At 41.5% G+C, this 19,672-nt stretch overlaps 1 protein-coding gene across 5 annotated transcripts in view; it reads right to left on the reverse strand.

Moving 5' to 3' along the window:
* Positions 1 to 19,672, reverse strand: part of LOC126470158 (protein O-linked-mannose beta-1,2-N-acetylglucosaminyltransferase 1-like) — a 2,280,325-nt gene that overhangs the window by 1,427,634 nt on the left and 833,019 nt on the right. For all 5 annotated transcript variants that reach the window (XM_050097778.1, XM_050097779.1, XM_050097777.1 and 2 more), the window contains one exon: positions 14,720 to 14,773. The gene's annotated coding sequence lies outside the window, so the exon portion shown is untranslated. The remainder of the gene's footprint in view (positions 1 to 14,719; positions 14,774 to 19,672) is intronic.

The raw sequence follows: 19,672 nt of genomic DNA on the forward strand, positions 1-19,672 counted from the left end.
GGTGTAATGATGTAAATTGCATATCTGTTTAGAAAACTGTACAGAGAAAATTTACTACAGCAAATGATCTATAAGTTCCAATGTTGATTTGGTTTAATTAAAAGATATTTGACTGGAAAGTTATAAAAGTTCTCAGTACTGTTTGATTAATACACTGCATGGCTACGCGGTGAATTACCTATTTACTAGTAAAGTTGCCACGTTCGGAATTTTGTTAATTTATGCAAATTTGTAATTACAGACTTAACTGAATAATGAGGAGTGTTATCCAGTTCAGAAAAATTAGGAAAACGAAAACATACAGACAAAGCCCGGAATTTAACAATTACAGCGACTCTACTGACGAAAGTAAATTTATGTGTGACGGATCTTCCATTAGTAATATCTTTGAAGTTAATTAGTTTTTGGAAAGCTGAAACGGGTTACAAGAACGAATCAAATAAGTACTTGGTAGTCAGCGGTATCATTACTGTCAGATCTAAAGATTAGCTCATGCTGCTTTGCCCATTACATGCGGCAGTAATAATTTTAATTATCAGTTACTCTTCATTAACATGGTAACCAACAAAACTAAATTTACCATTATGATCTGTGGATTGAAAACTACCACTCGAATAGTAAATCACTGAAAAATGTATGTGCGGTATTTTGGCAATTTTATGTATGTGTGGAAGTTGTCTTATAGCCTTTATCAGTGCTCAGCGTCACATTTTCAGCACTTCACATGCCGGTTATAATAATAAGCACATGAGTCGGACATGAGTTACAGGTTTCCTTGTATTTTGTTCAGTAGGGCAGACATTTGTAGGACGACCTCCCTTGATGATGGACAGTGGTTTGCGGGGATATCATCTTATTACTATTTGATCAAGTTCCATACATGTTATGTCGTCGCAGTACTCTTCCAAAAATATTTCCATTGCCATCGAAGTTTATAGCTTCCTATTAAAAAAAGGAGAATTTTACTAATTCGTCACCTATAAACGTAAAAATTACTTCCCTGCTTTACAAAACTCGCAACATTGTCTTCTATAACTCAGCAAAGACTGCACTCCGCTATATTTACTCGTCCTAGACATACATGATTTTCCAGGATGTTCGATATTCAGGGATATGACAGGAACGATCATTCTGTGAGTTAGTGAGCATTGCGCTGTCATTTAAATATATGACCGCAAAAGTCATCCTTCAACAATTGTGAAACGAACCATGTGGTCCAGGACTGAATACCACAAAGGGCGCAGATTCTCCACGATATGGGGAATTGACAGACGTCTATTGTCTATTGAGGCCTAAGCGCTGTAGTATGCGAGTGAGACAGACGAGAACCTACGTCATAGGGAAACCAAGTAAAAGCCATTTGTGGCCATGGAGACGTAGCAGTGTTAAATATGGCGGACCTAAGATCGGCCATAAAGGAAATTATTTATGAAAACTATTTAATTCTGTAGTAATGCAAGGAATCAAGCCACAGTAATTTTAATCTGCCATCCTCCATAAATTTTCATGGTGGTCCCAATAAAACTTGAATATTGATCATATCTATAAGTGTTTAGGATTTCCTGTTAAAGTGAAATTAACAAGTTTTGTAACAAAGACCTGAATGCTAAAATCGGAACGCTTTGGTCGATCTTAACGATAGACATTTCATATAGAAGCGCATCATTAAAATGACAAATGGCGTAAATCTCAACTCTGTAACTTTATTTGTTTAAAAGATATAGTAAATTCAAATTATCAGTATTGACAGTCAAGCATCAGATCATCATTTCCTCCACACAAAACATATTAAATGATGGCAGCATGACACCTTATTGTATCATTAGGTAATGGAAAATTTGTTGTAAAGTTTAGTGCATAATAGTCACTTTTGTTCTTTATTTATTTATCAGAAAGCACATTGGTGCAAGGCTACTGGCCGTGGCATTTAAAGCTAAGAAGGAAATTGTATTGGTTTTTAGTAAAAGAATTTAACGTTTATTATGTAATGGATATTATTGTTACTTTATTTAGAACGTGAAAGTGGTCAATCTTTGGTTATTTAAATATGTTAAAATGTAAAATAATGTAGAATAAGCTGTAGCCAATAAGATGAACGGCTTCAGGAAAGGGAAGTGCTCTAAGGCAGTTGAGCGAGGATATTCGGCGCGCGGGAAACGCGGTCGGGTCGGGCAGAGGGCAGTGCTTGCGCAGACGCGAAGGCGAACAGTTCGGCTAGAGACACCACAGGGACAGTTCTTATTGAGACGCGAAATCAGACAGCCAGGCTTTAGGAAACTAGGAAGTGAAACGATTTAGAAAATTTCGCTTTGTGTGGTATCGCGGGACTTAGTCTCTGAGCGGTGAGCAGCCGCGGCGCCTAGTGTGAACTCTTAACTTTTCACGTAGGTAACTTGTGTTCGGGATGCGATTGTGAATGATCGTACTGTGTCAAATGGATATGCGCTCGAGTGTAACAGTAACTCTAAATACTACCACTTTCGCTATTAGTTTGCTTTCCGAATAAACATTATTCTAACCAAATCGCTACTGTGTGGCCTGCATCATTTATGGGTCGTTAATTTTATTCCCGATATTATTATTACTGTTATTATATGTTATATTAACTTTGTATTTAGCAAACTTGCCATCAACCAGACAATTTAACCAGAGGATCACAGAGCCAAGACATTTCGACTAAAAGAAATCGCATGTGTGCCCATCTTTGGGATGTTAGCTCGCAATTCGAAGAAAAAAAGTCAAGTAAACATGGGCTCTAAAAAGCATACCTTAAAAGTAACAAGGAATTCTTCATCTTCGATACTAGGAAACAAGTCCCTGTGAGCTCCTTGCTTTCCATATTATGGGAGGAGGTAGCCTAGTATGGACCAAAATAAGAAAAAAATTGTTCAGTAAACATGAGCTCTAAAATGCATACCATAAGAGGTATGTGAACGTATTCAGTACATGTGTTACACAGTAGCGAAGATGAACAAGTGATCATACTCTAAAGAGCCAAGGAAACTGTTACACTTGCCTAATATCGTGTAGATTCCCCGCGAGCACGCAGAAGTGTCGAGCAACACGACGTGGCATGGACTCGAATAATGTCTGAAGTAGTGCTGAAGGGAACTGATACCATGAATCCTGCATGGCTGTCCATAAATCTGGAAGAGTGCGAAGGAGTGGAGACCCCTTATGAACAGCACGTTGCAAGGCATCCCAGCTATGCTCAATAATGTTCATGTCTTGCTAATTTGGTGGCCAGCGGAACTGTTTAAACTCAGAAGAGTGTTCCTGAAGCCGCTCTGTAATAATTCTGGACGTGTGGGATGTCGCATTGTCATGCTGGAATTGACCAAGTCCGTGCGAATGCACAATGGACATGAATGGTTGCAAGTGACCTGACATGATGATTATGTACGTGACATCTGTGAGAGGCCGGCCGCGGTGGTCTCGCGGTTCTAGGCGCTCAGTCCGGAACCGCGCGACTGCTACGGTCGCAGGTTCGAATCCTGCCTCGGGCAAGGATGTGTGTGATGTCCTTAGGTTGGTTAGGTTTAAGTAGTTCTAAGTTCTAGGGGACTGATGACCACAGATGTTAAGTCCCAAAGTGCTCAGAGCCATTTGAACCATTTTTTGAACCTGTGAGAGTCGTATCTATACGGATCAGGGGTCCTAATCACTCCAACTGCACACGCCCCACACCGCTACAGAGCCTCCACCAGTTTGAACAGTCCCCTGCTGAGAGTCAGGTTCCATGGATTCATGAGGTTGTCTCCATACACGTACACATCCATCCGCTAGATACAATTTGAAACGAGACTCGTCCGACCAGGCAACATGTTTCCAGTCAACAACAGGAGAAAAACGGTGTTGACGGGCCCAGGCGAGGCGTAAAGCTATGTGTAGTGAGTTATTAAGGGAACACGAGTGGGACTTCGGCTCCGAAAGCCCATATCGATGACGTTTCGTTGAATGGTTCGACAATGAAACTTGTTGATGGCCCAGCATTGTATCTGGAGCAATTTGCGGAAGGGTTGCACTTCTGTCACGTTGAACAATTCTCTTCAGTCGTCGTTGGTCCCGTTCTTGCAGATATTCACGGTACACTCGTGAAATGGTCGTACTTCATCGCTACCTCGGAGATGAGTGTCCCATCGCTCGTGCACCGACTGTAACACGACGTTCAAACTCATTTAAATCTTCATAATCTGCCATTGTAGCAGCAGTAACCGATCTAGTAAATGCGCCAGACACCTGTTGTATTATATAGGCGTTGTCGAACGCAGCGCCGTATTCTGCCTGTTTACATATGTCTGTATTTGAATATGCATGCCTATACCAGCTTCTTTGGCGCTTCAGTGTATCTCTTAAGGCATGCATTTAGAGCCCATTCGTCGATGACTAACAATCGCAGAGTAATTTTATTATTACTGTTCATCGATGAAGCTGCTCACGACTCGTATTACAGTTCTACGTTAAGGTATCAACACTTGGTCAATCGGCTAATCGCGAAATGCACACAGTTATTGTTGTGTCGGTATCTGGGCCGACACCGTGAAGTTGAGATGGCTGAAAAGGCAAGCTAGACTAACGCTGTAGCCGATAGGGCACGCAAGGCTAACGCCGACGGGCGTGAAGTCTGGAACATGAGAACTTATAAATGAATAAGAAGAAAAGTATGTAGGTGCTTATTACTTATCTTTTTATTAGTCCTTGGAATACATCTCTCTTGAATACTCGTAAGCTATAGGCACTGATACAAATTGCGCCTTGCTAGTTCGTAGCCATTAACTTAGCTGATGGCTATTCCGTCTCTCGGCTAATGAGAGAAAGGCTTCGTACATCTGGTCGGTAGCTAGGTTCTCGTACAACTGGGCGGTAGCTAGGTTCTCGTACAACTGGGCGGTAGCTAGGTTCTCGTACAACTGGGCGAGTCCACTCTCGTATCACGAGACCTGCCTTGGTGGTGGCGCTAGGTCTGCGATCACAGTGGCGACACGCGGGTCCGACATGTACTACATGGACCGCGGCCGATTTAAGCTACCACCTAGCAAGTGTGGTGTCTGGCGGTGACACCACAGTTATATTTCATCCTAATGATTTGAGAGCACTGTGGCCGTTTTCGTGAATATCACCCAATGAAAAAACTACAACCAGCCCACTGTTTGATATATTTTTTGTTACGCCTTAATTATTTTCCGGAATGAGCCCATTGTCAGATGACAGCGAGATTTCTTATTCATGATTTTCTTTATACAGAGTATTTACATTTCACTTACTTGAGGAAACATTTTTCTTAATACATGTCAATATATGGGGCCGCATAAGTTATGCTGAGCGCGTTGAACATGAGCTTGACTAAAGACAAGATCTGGGCCTCTAGAATTTACATATCACGTTACGTCAGTTAGTGATTTGATTGGTAGTACCAAAGAACAAGATGGTACAATAATGATGTATATTGATTTAAATATTCACTATCTTAGCCTAGATGGTAATGGACGTTATACTGCGTCTTTATACTGAGCGATGTGAGCTGCAAAAGTTTATTTTTTCTAGATACATACTTTATTGTGTGTGTCATTTATAAGATTTAAATTATTAATTAATGATGTCATTTTATTATTTATGGAGAAACTAATTTGGTAATTCTTAACACGGAATAAGTTTGCAGTTTGATATGACACATCACCAATCAGTGATATGTAGACACAGAGCTGTCATATGATGGTGTGTGTGTGCGTTGGGAGTGGGGGGGCGGGGGGGGGGGGGGGGGTGGCGGGAGTCACTTGTGTTTAAGTGCTGTTTATTGTAGTTATTTTTTTAATGTTTTTGTTTTTAATCCTGTTGGGAAGTTTTCTGATCGTTGCAAATGTATAAATATTATTGTGAGCTTTCAGTTTAATTGCGTTAAGTTCTCATTGTTTTTCTTCTGCATCTAATGGAATATTTTCCAATCTATTGAACATTGCCCTGAAGTAAGCAGTTTTGTAGTGTTCGCGATGACATGAACTGCTACTGATTGTGACATTAGTTGTAGTGGGTTTTCTGTACATATGAAATTTATGTTTGCCTTTGTGTATAGTAACGTTTAAATTACGGAAATTTAAGGCATTATCAGTATGTTCCACAATGAATTTTATATTATTGTCCAGTTTATTAAGTTCTTTTGCAAAATAACGTATCCCCTTCTGTTTCATCAAAAAAGATAATCGTAGCCGCCACATATCGTATACAAATTTTAATTTATTTGGTTATTAGTGCAATGACCTCGAAAAACTAATGTTTTTAAATGATTTATGTTGATTTTGGCCAGCAGAATGGCTATACAACTGCCCACTGATAATCACTCTTCTTGAATATAAACTGTAATTTCTAATGAAACGGTTGTGCGATAGCACCAAATTTAGTACTTCGGCAAATTCATGTGTGTGTGCCAGGCACAGATTTTTATATTTAAGGAGATTATTTTTAATTAATGAGATTATTTTGTGTGGTGTCACCGCCAGACACCACACTTGCTAGGTGGTAGCTTAAATCGGCCGCGGTCCATTTAGTACATGTCGGACCCGCGTGTCGCCACTGTGTAATCGCAGACCTAGCGCCACCAACAAGGCAGGTCTCGTGATACGAGAGAGCACTCGCCCCAGTTGTACGAGAACCTAGCTACCGACCAGATGTACGAAGCCTTTCTCTCTCATTAGCCGAGAGACAGAATAGCCATCAGCTAAGTTAATGGCTACGAACTAGCAAGGCGCCATTAGCCATACAGTGATTGTACTTAAAGTCTCCTGTGTATCGTCAAGATCGATGTACCACAATGATATTAAAGATAAGTATTAATCAAGCTCCGTACTTTTCTTCCTAACATTAATTACGTATCCTGTTCCAGTACTTCACGCCCGTCTGCGTTAATCTAGCGTGCATTTTCAGCCATCTCAACTTCACGGTGTCGGCCCAGCTACCGACACAACATTTTGTTTATTGACGTATTTTTGTACAAGTTAACTTTATCGAAAGACGCAGATTATAATTTTATTATACAGGGTGATTCAAAAAGAATACCACAACTTTAGGAATTTAAAACTCTGCAACGACAAAAGGCAGAGCTAAGCACTATCTGTCGGCGAATTAAGGGAGCTATAAAGTTTCATTTAGTTGTACATTTGTTCGCTTGAGGCGCTGTTGACTAGGCGTCAGCGTCAGTTGATGCTAAGATGGCGACCGCTCAACAGAAAGCTTTTTGTGTTATTGAGTACGGCAGAAGTGAATCGACGACAGTTGTTCAGCGTGCATTTCGAACGAAGTATGGTGTTAAACCTCCTGATAGGTGGTGTATTAAACGTTGGTATAAACAGTTTACAGAGAATGGGTGTTTGTGCAAAGGGAAAAGTTCTGGACGGCCGAGAACGAGTGATGAAAATGTAGCACGCATCCAGCAAGCATTTGTTCGCAGCCCAGGAAAATCGACTCGCAGAGCTAGCAGAGAGCTGCAAATTCCACAATCAACTGTATGGAGAGTCCACATTGGCACTTATCTGTCCGTAACTACCTGAACGTCAACTACCCGAGGCGATGGATCGGCCGCCAGGCAGCCCGTGACAGAGCACTTCATCACTGGCCTCCAAGAAGCGCTGATCTTACCCCCTGCGATTTTTTCTTATCGGGGTATGTTAAGGATATGGTGTTTCGGCCACCTCTCCCAGCCACCATTGATGATTTGAAACGAGAAATAACAGCAATTATCCAAACTGTTACGCCTGATATGCTACAGAGAGTGTGGAACGAGTTGGAGTATCGGGTTGATATTGCTCGAGTGTCTGGAGGGGGCCATATTGAACATCTCTGAACTTGTTTTTGAGTGAAAAAAAACCTTTTTAAATACTCTTTGTAATGATGTATAACAGAAGGTTATATTATGTTTCTTTCATTAAATTCCCCTTTTTGAAAGTTGTGGTATTCTTTTTGAATCACCCTGTATATAATTATTCCTCCCAAGTGTCCGATCAAACGAGGTGTGGCGGTGGTTACAACACTACAAACTGTTTCACGTCCCGGATTAAGGTACCCCACCAGCTAGCCTGATTCGGCTTTCCCGAAGTTCCACTAAACCACCAGCATATATATATATATATATATATATATATATACTGCTTAATTTTATAACCTTATGAAGTAAGCTGGAGAGATAAATGGATGAACAAATAAGGCATTTTAGATAGGCTACACTATATCTCGTGTAGCTCCAAACTAAACCACATTATACTTTTGGCTCAATTCGCTTTGTCGGCCTATAAATGTTGCAGATTCTGCAAGGATGGTACCCCTTTGCCCCCCCGCATGCAGGCACGCGCGCACACACACACACACACACACACACACACACACACACACACGAACGTCGATTCACAAGCTTTTGCCAGTTTTTATGAAAAAAGTAAATGAAATCTAGCATTGTTACTAGTATTATAAGTATATCAAACCTGATCACGTAGTTAAAGGATTCTGGAATGTTTGAGTTAGGAATACTTTGCAGGCGAACAGAGCAGTGCAGAATGCGTTGTGGGCACACAGGCTGGGTCAGGCAGAGGCGGCCATGCAGGGACTAACGCGCTCATGCGGGTCCGGCTCCCTCCTCACACATCAAACGCGAGCCGACAGCTCGCAAAACAAGCGCAGGTGCTCCGCAACTTGCCGCTTCGCACGTCAGCCTGCTACGGCAAGTTCGCTGCTACAGTCGGGCTGGATTTATAGCGTCATCTGGACGCCAACACTCACAGAAAGAGCTTCAGGTATGGCTTTGAGACTCTAGATACAGCCAGCAACGGTCCAGTTTAAAAGCTGGATACAACGAGAATCATACAGCCAACGAATTTCACGTCAAACGTTTATTCAGACCTTTACCTACGTTTCGACGGATATAAACCTGTCTTCCTCAGAAGCAGTAATAACACCTAGATGTACAGGGTGTTACAAAAAGGTACAGCCAAACTTTCAGGAAACGTTCGTCACACACAAAGAAAGAAAATATGTTATGTGGACATGTGTCCGGAAACGCTTACTTTCCATGTTAGAGCTCATTTTATTACTTCTCTTCAAATCACATTAATCATGGAATGGAAACACACAGCAACAGAACGTACCAGCGTGACTTCACAGACTTTGTTACAGGAAATGTTCAAAATGTCCTCCATTGGCGAGGATACATGCATCCACCCTCCGTCGCATGGAATCCCCGATGCGCTGATGCAGCCCTGAAGAATGGCGTATTGTATCACAGCCGTCCACAATACGAGCACGAAGAGTCTCTACATTTGGTTCCGGAGTTGCGTAGACAAGAGCTTTCAAACGCCCCCATAAATGAAAGTCAAGAGCGTTGAGGTCAGGAGAGCGTGGAGGCCATGGAATTGGTCCGCCTCTACCAATCCATCGGTCACCGAATCTGTTATTGAGAAGTGTACGAACACTTCGACTGACATGTGCAGGAGCTCCATCGTGCATGAACCACATGTTGTGTCGTACTTGTAAAGGCACATGTTCTAGCGACACAGGTAGAGTATCCCGATGAAGTAATGATAACGTGCTCCATTGAGCGTAGGAGGAAGAACATGGGGCCCAATCAAGACATCACCAACAATGCCTGCCCAAACGTTCACAGAAAATCTGTGTTGATGACATGATTGCACAATTGCGTGCGGATTCTCGTCAGTCCACACATGCTGATTGTGAAAATTTACAATTTGATCACGTTGGAATGAAGCCTCATCCGTAAAGAGAACATTTGCAATGAAATGAGGATTGACACATTGTTGGACGAACCATTCGCAGAAGTGTACCCGTGGAGGCCAATCAGCTGCTGATAGTGCCTGCACACGCTGTACATGGTACGGAAACAACTGGTTCTCCCGTAGCATTCTTCATACAGTGACGTGGTCAACGTTACCTTGTACAGCAGCAACTTCTCTGACGCTGATATTAAGGTTATCGTCAACTGCACGAAGAATTGCCTCGTCCATTGCAGGTGTCCTCGTCGTTCTAGGTCTTCCCCAGTCGCGAGTCATAGGCTGGAATGTTCCGTGCTCCCTAAGACGCCGATCAATTGCTTCTAACGTCTTCCTGTCGGGACACCTTCGTTCTGGAAATCTGTCTCGATACAAACGTACCGCGCCACGGCTATTGCCCCGTGCTAATCCATACATCAAATGGGCATCTGCCAACTCCGCATTTGTAAACATTGCACTGACTGCAAAACCACGTTCGTGATGAACACTAACCTGTTGATGCCACGTACTGATGTGCTTGATGATAGTACTGTAGAGCAATGAGTCGCATGTCAACACAAGCACCGAAGTCAACATTGCCTTCCTTCAATTGGGTCAACTGGCGGTGAATCGAGGATCTACAGTACATACTGACGAAACTAAAATCAGCTCCAACATGGAAATTAAGCGTTTCCGGACACATGTCCACATAACATCTTTTCTTTATTTGTGTGTGAGGAATGTTTCCTGGAAGTTTGGCCGTACCTTTTTGTAACATCCTGAATGATATATTACAACCAGTACATGAAAGTCATATGTGAATCAAAAGAAACATCAAAAATTACATACAGTGGAAATATAAAATAAACTTACGTGTTACATATTATGTGAAAAGAGAAACGAAGCTATAAGGGTTAGTCAACAGTAAAATGATTCATAAAGATTCTATGGCAGATCCGTAAGACCTAGTCAAGAGTAAAATGAACCTTGTAAAATCTGAGGCAGACGTGCACCATAGACACGAAGAGACAATTAGCAGGGCAGAAGGGACAAGTCGGCAAGAAACTTACGCCCAGGCGACTCTCACATGAGATTGTGTGCTGCCTTATTCAAGATTTTAAAGTTTGAAAGCTGACTAATGGCTAATAATGTAAGTTACATCCTTACACTTATCGCAAACGACGGTGTTGTCGATAAACCGCCATTCCAAGGAAAACCTCTTTAAGAAATGGCCCAAACTTAGGTTTGAGTTCAGTGTTCCGTTGGTATGAAGATCATTAGTAACCAAATACGAAATGAATTTAGCAGCCGTGGGACAGGTTACTGAACACAGTCTTCATAGAAAAACCATCTCGATATTAATCAGAAATGATCCGAAAATATCTGTTCAGGATCATCCAGTGTGTATTTGATCGACGTTCCTCCTGTTTGCTAGACCTTGTTCTCAATCACATAGTCATCCATCCAGATCGCTCAGCCCTTGGAAAGGTTCCATCCTGGTGGAGGAATGGGAACGGGTAGAATATTAATATATCGTGCACGTCAGATGAAATAAAGTTTTGGGAGCTTCTCTCAACACAATGAAGGTGCAGTAAAGCGAAGCGATTAAAATTTTTTGGATGCAACAATGCGCGGTGATAAGAAACAGAATGATCACGAAATTTCAGTTGGTTAACTAAACTCGTTATAGACTAGAATTGAACGTTAGACCACCAGAAAACCAGCGTTGACCAGTTAATCAAATATACTGGAATACTTAGCAGTTAAAAGTTTATTCCTTGTGTTCACAGGATCCGGATGGCTACAAATCACGACACCCATATGTGTCTTGACTAACACAAGGGTCTTCACACAGTTCCACTTGATTGATTAATAAATAAAGGTTTATCCGTTTTGGATATCGGATAAGATATGCAAGAGAATTTATTTTGTCGAAGAACCCTGTGTTCGCCTTGCTGGAGGAGAGATCCCATCAGTTGTCTGAAGTGATTTAGTGGGACTTCGGAAAACCCGAATCAGGCTGGTCGGGGGGTATCTCAGTCCAGCATGTGAATTAGTATCCATTGTCGTAACTGCCGACACAACTCGTTCGATAGGATATTTTGTCAGGAATAGTTATAAATAATATAATTCGCATCTTTCGATACAGTTAACTTATATACAAATATAGGCCTACAGATAATCAAAATAATCTCATTAATTTGAAATAGTCTACTTAAATGTAAAAAAAAAAAAAAAAAAAAAAACCCTCAGCTTGCCAGAAACATATGAATCTGGAGAAAGGTAAACGAACACAACACTCAACGGTTATGTATTAGACCTGTTCAGACTGACCAACTGCTACCTACAAGGCAGTATGAGGAGCGATTTACACTGATGAGACAAAACATTATGACCACCTGCTTAATAGCTCGTTTGTTCGTCTATGGAACAAAACACATCACTCATTCTGCGTATTAGGAATCCGACAATTTTGTAGTAGGTTTGTGGAGATATGTGGTGTAAGATGTCTACGCGCAGGTCATGTAATTCGCGTAAATAACGGGCCGCTGATTTGCGAACGCGGGGATGGCACCCGATACCAACCGAGATGGGTTCCATAGGATATATATCAGGCGAATTTGGTCAGCGAGACTTCAACGTGAGTTCAGTATAATGCTCCTCGAACAACTGCAGCACCGTTATGGCTCCGGAACACCGACAATTATACTCGTAGTGCTGAACGATGACTTCGCCGTCGGGCAAGACATCGACGATGAAGGGATGCAGGTGGTTGGTAGCTGTCAGTGTGTCTTCGATTTCTACCACAGGTCCCATGCAACTGCAGGAGAATGTCTCTCATAGTATAATAATGCTCTCACCAGCACGTGTCCGTGACACGCTGCAAGTTTCGAGCCGCCTTTCACCTCGATGACGACGTTTGTGGAACTGACCATCGACCTAGTGTAGCAAAAATGTGATCCCCCAGAAAAACCGACACGTTTCGATTGATCGAAGGTCGAATCCCGATGGTCCCATGCCCAGTGCAATCGTAATTGACGATGTCATTGGGTCACCATGTAATCAAGTATGGATGGTCGGCTGGATGGTCCACTTTCAATAATGTACGGTGAACGGTGTGCTCCGAAAGACTTATGCGTGCACCAGCATTGTGCTGTTTCGGCAGAGATGATAAAAATCTGCTGATTCCAGATATTCATGATATTTGTTTACGAATGTGACAGTATGCATGTGATGTGTGGGGAATAGAACTCAAATCGTTCCGTACCGAAGACAACGACGCTAACCATTCGGTTAGGGAGGCGGTAAAGTAGAGACTACGGGCAGAGTCAAAGCTGAAAGAGCCGGTCGTGAGCCGTGCCTAGATAGCTCACTAAGTGAGGGTATAGCTCGCCAAAGTCAGATTTCGGGATCTGAGTCCCGATCTGGCGAAATAGTTTTAGTCTTCAAGGAAGTTGCAAAACAGTGCACAATTAGCTGGAGATCAAACGTCTGGAAACAATTTTGCCAGGTGGTTTGGTTTGGTGCTGACGTTAAGTATAAGGAAATTTATTTCAATGTGCGTTTGTGCTTGAATGAACATTAAGTTTAAGCTCTCAATGACAACACCAGTCATTCGAGACGGAGCGACAGCTCGGGCAGAAGAGGCTAGGGAAGGCTCTCCGTTTCTGTTTCTCATTTTTTAAATTATGAACTCGTATTAACAAGCAGCAGAAGAAAATGTTACTACAGCGAGACGTTGATTTATTGTACTCTCAGTTTATAATGGATATTAAGTTTGCTCATACTGAGTCATAGCGACAGAATAATGGTCTAGCGGGCACAGCGTATTTGTAATTTAAGAACTCATGAATTCCCGATACTGGCGTTACTAGCGGCTCAATAGACAGAAGACAGCCTAACTGGGAAAAAGATGGTCTACTCCTAGGAAGAAGACCGATTTTTGTACGCGTATTCGTTAGCGGGTTACTTGCTTCTGGAATATGTGGACGAGAGCGTCTGAGTAATCTAGGTCGCTGTTGTGCTGCTGTAAGCCGACGGCTAACTAGGCAGCTCGTAGTTGGCAGATGACATTAATACCGTGCTCGGTTCAGACTCCGCAGCTGGACTGGACGTACGAGTAAATAGCGTCCTTGAGCACACGCACAGAGGCCGGGCTACTCATGTTCTCTGCCGACAGGCTGCGGAAGCTCGTCGGCTCCCATCTTTCCAGCGAGCCCTTTGTGTTGTCTGAGTGGGCACGATCACCGTAATCCATCCTTTAGGCACGTCTGTAATTCCTCGCCCATTCCCTGAGGTAGCTTAAAACTGGACGCTATGAGATTAGAAATGCAGCTCGTTTTAGTCTGACGTGAAATGCAGAGGGCGGATCGCTCCGCCGCTGTAACGCAAACTGAACGCCCATAGCTGCCGAGAAGACAAAAGAAACGGAACGGTTTATCCCTGATGGCACGAGAAGGCTGCACTAAAGAAAAACTACAACCAGTCACCCTAACCAGATAGACCTAAGCACGAAACTAGTTTTACTGAAAAGGATCAGATGTTTGGCTGGTCATTCATTCATAAAAAATGAAAACTGTCTGCGTTCCAAGGATTTTGGTTCAAATGGTTCAAATGGCTCTGAGCACTGTGCGACTTAACTTCTGAGGTCATCAGTCGCCTAGAACTTAGAACTAATTAAACCTAACTAACCTAAGGACATCACACACATCCACGCCCGAGGCAGGATTCGAACCTGTGATCGTAGCGGTCACTCGGCTCCAGACTGTAGCGCCGAGAACCGCACGGCCACTCAGGCCGGCTTCCAAGGATCTCTCTGCAACAGTTCGCAAGTATGAAGCGCGAGATTCATTGGCGTATCACTGACTACTCGTTTCTTACCACAGTTGCATCACAGCTAAATAGTCCATAGAAGCTGGAATGCACATAAACACTGAGCTAAGCCGCAGACGAGAACGGATGTATTTACTTACCGCTACGATAAAGCCTGTCTGCACGTGATGTCTCCGTTGGTTTCAATGGAACAGCTGTAAATGAAGACGATCAAAACGTTAGAAACCATCATCTAGCTTTGATACATACCAATGATAGTGTTAAAGAATTTCAAATTGGAAAACGATACACACATTTCTGTTAATAAGATAGAAACACTTCGTGAAATACAGTTTTAATCCTGTAGTCGGCTTTACCAATTACTTATTTTTAGAGTCTACGTTTCCATTGTGCACTGTTGCAGTCTTCATTCCGACGACTGATTTGCTACACATCTCCATACTGGTCAATAGGTTTGTTTATAAACAACTCATCTGCTACCAGTCACGATTTTCTTTATTTTAGTTTTCGCACTACGCGTTTCGGGAAATGATTCCCATTTTCAAGTGCATTTTCTGCGTTTGTTATGTCAGTCCTATGTGATGATGTCGCTGTGTGAGATTCTGCTTCATTTCGTTGACTGTGGAACTGTTTTGTTGATGTAAAATGTTTTCGATGTTTAAAGGTGTACAACAAGTTGTGTGTGTTTAGTGTGTGTGAGACTCTGCACAAATGGACCATAAGGAAACTTAAAGTCAACGAAATGAAGCAGAATCTCACATATCGACAACATCACATAGGAATGACATAACAAACACAAAAAACTTACTTGAAAATGGGAATCATTTCACGAAACGCGTCGTGCGAAAAATAAAATAAGAAAATCGTGACTGGTAGCAGATGAGTTATTTTTTATGTTTATAAAAACAAACCTATTGTTTTGAAAGTCGCAGGCTTTCAGAACCATTTATAATGGATAAAATCAGACTCCATACTAGTCTAACCTGAGTAACTCTCTCTGTCACTGCATAACCAGTGCAGCGCACATCAGTCTGAACCTGGTTATGTATTCAAGTTTTGGTCTACCTCTGCAATTTTTAACTCCCACAGTTCCCTCCATTACAAGACTGACGATTCTTTCATGTCTCAGAATATGTCCTATCAACCGATCCCTTATTTTGGTCTATTTGTGCCATAAATTGCTTTAATACAAGAAAACACCTTGACCAGCAATGATTGTGGAAATTTTTTTTTTCCTTCCGATTTTGGCCGTCTATGGACCGCGTTAAACAACTATTTTTCAATGTACATTTCTCCTATTGCGCTCCTCCTCTTTTCTCTTCTGCCAATATGTCTTCATCCTCTCTCTGTGCTGCTCCCTTAGGTCTTCTGTCCACACTGTTCCTCCAGTTCTTCTCTTCTTCACATCAAATCCTTCAAAATGTTGAATTTTGTCTCTCATTAAGTCTCTGTTGGTTATATCATCTTCTCCTATACCCATCTCCTCTAAGTCTGCTTTGACTTCTTTGAACCAGGTAATTTGGGTTCTGGGGTTTTTGTCAAAAAACATGAATATTTTCTTTGTCAGCCTTTCATCATTCATTCTTTTCAAATGGGCGTAAAAGCTTACTCTTCTCTTCCTCATAGTATCTCCCACTTTCTCAATTTTGTCATACACTTCTCTATTACTTCTAAGCTTCCAAGTCCCATTCTCAAACCTCGGCCCAAGTACTCTTCTAATGATTTTTCGCTCCTTTTTTGCTATAGCTCCCATTTCCTTGTTAGTGTTCATTGCTAAACATTCAGATGCATACAGACACTCTGGCTTAATCACAGTGTTGTAGTGCCTTATTTTTGCGTTAATTGAAACTGACTTCTTGTTGTACACATTCTTTGTTAGCTGGAATGCCATTTCCATTTTTCTTGTTCTTGTTTTATTTCCTTCTTTATCTGAAGCATTGGGCTGGATGATTTCCCCTAAATATTTGAAATTAGAAACCTTCTTTATCTGGCCATACTTTGTAATCATATTGTTCGGTGCCTTTTTTACATTGGTTAGGTACTCTGTCTTTTCAAAGGAGATTTTCAGTCCTGCTTTTTCTGCTGTTTCATTCAGAATATTGATCTGTTTGACTGCTTCTTCCAAACTTCCTGCCAGAATCGCTAAGTCATCAGCAAAAGAGAGGCAATCTACTTCTAATCCATCCTTTATTCTTCCTAATCTGATTTTTTGTATTCCTTCTTCAGTCGTTTTCTTCCTACACCCTCTAATAACTTTTTCTAACACACAGTTGAATAGGGTAGGTGACAACCCATCTCCTTGTCTTAATCCTGTTCTGATTTTGAATGGTCTTGATACCTCACCACGGAACTTTACTTTTGCATAGGTATCCCTAAGTGTTTCTTTGACGATTGCGACTGTTTTCTTGTCTGCTCCAAACTCACTAAGGATGTTAACCAAGGTTGTTCTGTCAACGGAGTCGTACGCCTTCTTGAAGTCAACAAACGTGATAAAGATGTCTTTTCCTCTTAATCGTCTATATTTAATAATTAACTTCAAGTTTAAAATTTGCTCCACACAAGATCTTCCCTTCCTAAGGCCTGCTTGGTATTCACCAATTTATTGATCAAGTTGTTTCTCCAATCTGTTTTGTAGGGCCTTAGATAGAATTTTATACGTTACCGGAAGTAAAGATATCCCTCTGTAGTTATTTGCATCGGTTTTATCCCCTTTCTTGAAGATGGGGTGGATTAATGCAATTTTCCATTCTTCCGGTATACGTTCCGTTCTCCAAATCTCATTGATTATTCCCAGTAGTTTTTCTTGAGTTGTATCATCCACACTTTTCCACATTTCTGCAATTATCATGTCTTTCCCTGGTGCTTTATTGTTCTTAAGGTTTTTAATGATTTCTCTGATATCTATGAGTCATGGGGGTTCAGAATTATTGTTTACTGTGTTTGGGGTGTTGGCTGGTAATTTTTCAATAGGTTCCTGACAGTTGAGGAGCTGTTCAAAATATTTTGCTAATATTTCACAATTTTCTTCATTATTCATTGCCAGTTTTCCACTGGTATCTTTAAAACACAGATTTGGTGCTACATATTTTTGTAGTTTCTGTCTGAATGTGCTGTAAAAGGATCTGTTATTGTTTCTCTTAAAATCTTTATCCATTTGTGTAAGTTGGTTCTTTTCAAATAGTCTTTTTACTGATCTAATGAGTTTTGCTGTAGAAGATCTTTGCTGTTTGAACTCCAGGTAGTCCTTATCACTTTTGGTTGAGTGCCATTTCTTCCATGCCTTCATCCTTTGTTCTATTGCTTCCTCACATGTCTCATCCCACCATTCGTGTTTCTTTCTCTTTTTCATTTTTGCGACTTCTTGAGCAGATCTTATCATTCCATCTTTTATATCTTCCCATTTATCCGAACATATAACTATGTTTTGACAGAATTCTTCTCTTTTCTCTTTCAAGATGTTTGCGTCTATCTTTTGAGTTTTCCTGTTTTGTATTTGTTTCTTTCTTTGTGGTATGAAATTTAATTTGATTGTCGATAAGTAGTGGTCAGTTACAATGTTTGCCCCTTTCCGAACTCTTACATTCGTTATTTCTTTTTGATTATAGTGTGTGATGGCTATGTGATCTATCTTGAACTCTCCAATACTTGTGTTTGGTGATTTCCATGTTTTCTTTTTCTTAGGAGGTTTTTTGAAATTTGTAGACATTAATTTTAAGTTATGACCCTTGCATAGTTCTATTAATCTTTCTCCATTTCTGTTTGTCCTTTTGTGAGCCGGGTAGTTTCCTACTGTTTTTCTGTATTTTTTTTTCTTGGCCTATTTGTGAATTGAAGTCCCCAAACAGTATTTTCACATTTGATGTTGGGATTTTAGAAAGTTCGTGGTCTAGAGATTCCCAATATGTATCTACTATCTGAGGGTTTTTCTTATTGTCATTGTTGATGGGTGCGTGGCAATTAATAAGTGTATAGGTTTTATTTAGGGCGCGGAATGTGAGAAAAGACAAGCGTTCATTAGGTGACTGGAAGTCGGTTATTGAGTTTACCCAGTTAGATTTCACGATGAAGCCTGTTCCAAGGTGGGGAAGGCCTCTTCCACATGGGTTCCAGCCGTTCTTTCCTTTAAATATCCTGTATCCTTCATAATCCATTAAATCTTCATCTGTAAATCTGGTTTCCTGCAGCGCACATATTTGTATTTTATATACCTTCAAGACTTTGGTGAGCTGCTTCAGTTTTCCCGGCTTCAAGAGCGAGTTAATATTTAGGGTTCCAAAGAAATGTACGTTGTTTTTCTTCAGTTTAGAGGATTTTGAATTCCTTGAACGACATGGTGCTTCAGGCTCTCCAGAATCCTTAGGCCTGATTGCGCCGCTGTTAGCGGCGGAGGATTGGTTACCTCCTGGAGTAGTTCTATCTAGAGAAATTGACATCATGTATAGTTGTTTGAAATTCAGGGGGGAGATGGCTTTTTGGGCCATTCCGAGGTTAAAACTGGGATTGTAAGTTCCAGAGTGTGTGTTCAGCCGGAAATATTGTGGAAATATTTTTTAGGTGTGAAAAGCTGGACTCTCTACTGCCAAGTTGCCATCACAGTAGTATGGCCGTGGAGTTACTGGCCATCTGAAGGATGTACACCTTGACAACGTCGCACGGAACCCTTCAGTACACGCCAGTGTAAAATATGGCAAACTACCATCACCGTCTCGTATTGCTAATGGACATTCTCTGTATTGTTGTTTTGTCGTACACTTTATACGCAACTACACTATCTGGCAAAAGTTCGAGTATCCAGACACCCCAATGCAATGCGATTTGCCCACTAGATGACACAGGAGCAGGGCCCACCAGTATAAAAGGAGGAGGGAGTATTGTCTTGCAGGTAAAGAAGCAATAACAGCAGAATGCATCCGTCAGGAGAGCTCAGTCACTTCAAACGTGGGTGTCACCCGACTAACAAATCCATTGCGGACATTTAAACCCTTCTAAAGCTGCCCAACTGACTTTTGGTGCATCTACATCTACATGGTTACTCTGCAATTCACACGTAAGTGCCTGGCAGAGGGTACATCGAACCATTTTGATACTACTTC

Source organism: Schistocerca serialis, chromosome 3, assembly GCF_023864345.2.
Source record: "Schistocerca serialis cubense isolate TAMUIC-IGC-003099 chromosome 3, iqSchSeri2.2, whole genome shotgun sequence".
NCBI lineage: Eukaryota > Metazoa > Arthropoda > Insecta > Orthoptera > Acrididae > Schistocerca > Schistocerca serialis.